Source organism: Octodon degus, unplaced genomic scaffold (assembly GCF_000260255.1).
Source record: "Octodon degus isolate 3935 unplaced genomic scaffold, OctDeg1.0 scaffold00064, whole genome shotgun sequence".
NCBI classification, from domain to species: domain Eukaryota; kingdom Metazoa; phylum Chordata; class Mammalia; order Rodentia; family Octodontidae; genus Octodon; species Octodon degus.
In genome coordinates this window covers 8,409,723-8,414,513 of record NW_004524640.1, presented here as the reverse complement: position 1 = coordinate 8,414,513, position 4,791 = coordinate 8,409,723, and the positions used below count along the sequence as shown (strand labels likewise).

Below are 4,791 nucleotides of genomic sequence, written 5' to 3'. Positions count from 1 at the left end.
TTTTTTTTTCATAATTTCATTGAGAAACAAATAGCAATAAGGACTCAGAGGTGGTTGCTGCTTCCGGGCATGCTGCAGCACACAGGGAACCTCTGAAGGAGGAAACATCTTGTGTGGACCTTGGACTTCTAAAACTGACAGGGTCTACAAGGTCTCACTGAGTAGATCAGACTTGTAGTGATCCTCCTGTCTACAGCCTCCGAAGTGTTGGGATTACAGATTTCAACACTAAACTTGCACAATGTCTTTGAAACCAAGAGTAGCTGATTTCGATGAAATGTGTAACAAACTCCTAACTACAATCAAAGCAGTTGTCATGTTGGAGTATGTTGAGAGAACTACATGGAATGATCGCTTTTCAGATATCTATACTTCATGTGTGGCCTATCCTGAACCGCTTGGAGAAAGACTTTACGTAGAAACTAAGAGTGTTTTGGAAAATCGTGTTTGGCATTTGCACAAGAGAGTTGTAGAGTCTGAAGAACAAGTACTTGTTATGTATCATAGGTATTGGGAAGATTACAGCAAGAGTGCAGATTACATGAACTGCTTATATAGGTATCTCAACACTCAGTCTATTAAAAAGAGTAAGTTGACTGAAGATGATCTTCACTATGACTATGGTGGGGTAGATATGAATGAACCACTCATGGAAATAGGAGAGCTAGCATTGGATGTGTGGAGGAAATTGATGGTTGGGCCACTGCAGACCATCCTTATCTGAATGCTGCTCCGAGAGGTCAAAAATGATCGTGGTGGAGAAGACCCAAACCAGAAAGTAATCCACGGGGTTATTAACTCCTTTGTTCATGTTGAACAGTATAAGAAAAAATTTCCTTTAAAATTTTATCATGAAATCTTTGAGTCTCCCTTTCAGTTTTCCCTTTCTGGATGAAACAGGAGAGTACTACAAACAAGAAGCTTCAGATTTATTACAAGAATCAAATTGCTCACAGTATATGGAAAAAGTTTTAGGTAGATTAAAAGATGAAGAAATAAGTCAAAATACTTAAATCCAAGTTCATGTACTAAAGTAATTCATGAATGTCAGCAATGCATGGTAGCAGACCACTTACAGTTCTTACACACAGAATGTCATAATATTATTCGACAAGAGAAAAAAAATGACATGGCGAATATGTATGTTTTACTCCAAGCTGTGTCGACTGGGTTACCTCACATGATTCAGGAGCTGCAAAATCATATCCACGATGAGGGCCTTAGAGCAAGCAGTAACCTTACTCAGGAAAATATGCCAAGACTATTTGTAGAGTCAGTTTTGGAAGTACATGGCAAATTTGCTCAGCTTATCAACTCTGTTTTAAATGGGGATCAGCACTTTATGAGTGCATTGGATAAGGCCCTTACATCAGTAGTAAATTACAGACAGCCCAAGTCTGTTTGCAAAGCACCTGAACTGCTTGCTAAGTACAGTGACAACCTATTGAAAAAGTCAGCAGACTTCCGCTGTCATGGCGCAGCAGGGTCAGTCTGGAGCACGTTGAGCCTGTGCCTCACTAGGCCTCCCTTCTGTGGCTTCTTCTGGCTGGAAGCTGCGTGAGAAGGACTCTGGGAGGCAGTCACCTTTGAAGATGTGGCTGTTAACTTCACCGTGGAGGAGTGGGCTTTGCTGGATCTATCCCAAGAGAAACTCTACAGAGATGTGATGAGAGAAATGTTTAGGACTGTGGCTGCTATAGGTAGAGCCTGGGATGACCAGGTGGAAGAAGAGCATGAAAATCGCTGGAGAAATCAAAGAAATGAAGAGTTGGAGAAATGGTACCCAGTAAATATGCCCACCATAGCTCACACTGGAATGAAGGCATATGAGTTTTGGGATTGGAAGAGAAGCTGTATAAATGTCATCAGCATGCAAGAACCTGCAGTGATTTTCACTCTTTTCAGAATGATGCAAGGACAAAGACTAGAGAGAAATCCTATGAATATAATCAATGTGAAAAATCCTACTTTGATCTTAGTGAAAGAATTCAGCTTAGTGAGAAGACCTTCGTATATAAGGAAAATTTGAAAGCCTCCAGTACACCCAGCAATGCTTAGAGCCATGAAAGAAGTCACACTGGGCAGGAACCCTATGTATGTAAGCAAGGTGGGAAAGTTTTTAGTGCACAATGTTACTGTAAAAAACATGAAAGGCTTCACACTGGAGAGAAATTCTATGTATGTAAACAGTGTGGGAAAATTTTTATTATATATAGAGATTATAAAATACATGAACGAATTCACACTGGAGAGAAACCCTATGTATGTAAGCAATATGGGAAACCTTTTAGGACACAAGGTCAGTGTAAAACACAGAGGTGGAAGCTCACGTGGTGGGCTGTCTTGCAGACCAAGACAACATGGAAGAAAGGGAGGACAGGAGATTTTATCGGACCTTTTATTGAGGGAGATTGTGGGATGGACCAACCAGGTCACAGTTAGACATCATTTGTCTTCCCTGTATTTGAATTTTGCTTAGGTCAGAAGGAAGTGAGCTCCCCTGGAAACTTTGAGTCCTGGCCTACCATCCCAGACTCTATTTTTTTTGCACTGAATGCCTTCAAGGCATGACTGGCTGTCTTGTGTTGTGGGGATTGAACCACAGAAACCTGAGTCTGACTGCTTTGTTGAAGTAGCCACTTAAAGAACTGAGCTAAGGGGCAGGCCCCTAAGGCTTTTTTTTTTTTTTTTGTTCCTCGAATGCCTTCAGGGCACTTTTGGCCAGCTGGAGAGGTGTGAGGTTTGAACTCCAGCAACCTGAGGCTGACAGCTTTGTGGAAGCAGCCACTTAAAGGCCTGAGCTAGGGCCAGGCCTCCCCCTCCCCCCAGACTCTATTTGATAGAAAAAAGGTGAAGAAATCATCTGGCTACTTCCTGCTGAATGGGGGTGTCATGGGGCTGCAAGTCTGGAGATCAGGACAAGTAGTTGTTGTCATTGGAGGGGATGTTTGAGAAGTTTTATAGGGGAGAGGGACTGGCACAATCAATTTTGCTTATCAGTTAGTGTGGAACCCTTTTGACACTGGACAGGTGGACCCAGTCTTGTCTTTCCAGGAGCTTTACAGCTGTTGGTGTGCTCAGGATGACGGTATGTGGACCAGATCAGAGAGACTTGTTGGACAGAGGGGTGAGGTCCCTTAGGAAGACTTGGTCTCCAGGCTGAACCTATAGGGGAGCTGAGCTGTTGTCAGGTTGAGGGGGACATTAGTTTGCATATTGTCTGAGGAGATACTTTAATGAGAGCAGTGGCAAGTAGTTGGCAACAGGTTGGGGGATGGGTGCAGAGATAGGATAGGTAGAAGCAGGGGTGTGCCATACATGAGTTCAAAGGGACTAAGTACAGAGGGCTTCCTGGGGGTGACATGGAGTCAGGCAAGGGTGGAGGGTAGGAGTTCTGGCCGGAAATTGGTGGGTTTCTATAGAGAATTTGGTCAGTTGGGCCTTGATGAGGTGGTTTTCTTTTTCTACTTTTCCTGAGGATTGAAGGTGGTAGGGAGTGTGAACTATCCATCTTACATTTAGAGTACGGGATATTTGCTGAGCGACTTTAGAAATAAAGGCAGGTCCATTATCTGACTGTATGGAGTTGATCAGTCTTAGGCCCTGCACTAGCCTATAGGATCCATTAGGCTTAATAACAGGAAGGATAGGGGTAATATAGGGGGTATGGGTTGGTATTAGAATATTCTGTTTAATCCATTAGGAGTTTTATGCCTTATTTTATGTTAAAGTGAATGGGGAATTATGGGCGGTGTGGAAATAGGGTTGGGTGCTTAAAGGTTATCTTAATTGGTGTATGGTGTGCAGCTATGTTAGGCTGGGATGTATCCCATATGGGGGGGTTGACCTTATCTAAAGGAAAGTCCATGGGAAAAGTCGAGGTAGTTTGGGTATGAGGGGGTAGTAGGGCCAGCAGAAGGGAGGGGGTCAAAGGTTTTGGAAAAGAGAGATGTGGGATTTAGTTAGGGCATCATGCCCCATTAAGGGGTGTAGGGCAGGAGGGCATAACGAGAAATGAGCGTGTGAAGAGTTTTGATCCTATTAAGCAGGATAAGGGTCCTACTGAGGGTGGTCAATGGGATAGCCCCTTAACTCTGACCACAGTGATATTTGAAGGGAATGTTGGCCCTGAGTATGATGGGAGGAGAGACCAGGTGGCCCCATGTCTAAAAGAAATGAAACAGGCTTACCTGCCACCTGAACAGCAACTCTAGTTCCTCCAAGGTAGGCTGGACTTCCATGGAGGCTGCATACCCAGGTACCCTTCACTCTTCGTCATTTCCTGCAATTTCCAGTAGGTCCACAAGCACTGCTTGTCTAGGGCTTACCTCGGTGGCAGACATTCCCCCCTTTTTGTGTCAGTCAACCTTCCAGTGGCCCATTTGTTTCCAGAGCAGACATGACCTAGCAGGTGGCCCGGGGTAAAGGCATTCTTGTTACCAGTGACCCTTCTTGGTTGCATTTGAAGTAGGGTCCTGGGGTGATTTATTGTTAGGTCTGGGAATCTTTTTCTGTTGAAAGGGCCTAGAGGGCAGCTGCCAGGAGCTGGTACTTCCTTTGTGTAAGAGCCAATTTGTTTTCAGCCTCTTGTTTATCCCTCTCATTGTAGACCTTGAAGGCCAGGTTTAGGAGCTTTTGTCAGGGAGTGTTTGGGCCATCCTCAAGTTGTTTGAGCTTTTTTTTTCCTTGAATTTTTTTTTGCAGAACTGGGGATTGAACTCAGGTCCTTGCACTTGCCAGGGAAGCACTTATTCCACTGAGCCATCTCCCCGGCCCCTCCTTGAATTTTTT

At 44.1% G+C, this 4,791-nt stretch overlaps 1 pseudogene; it reads left to right on the top strand.

Annotated features, from left to right (window-relative positions):
* The first annotated feature begins 241 nt into the window (after window positions 1-241).
* Window positions 242-1,561, top strand: LOC101588374 (annotated as a pseudogene).
* The last annotated feature ends 3,230 nt before the right edge of the window (window positions 1,562-4,791 follow it).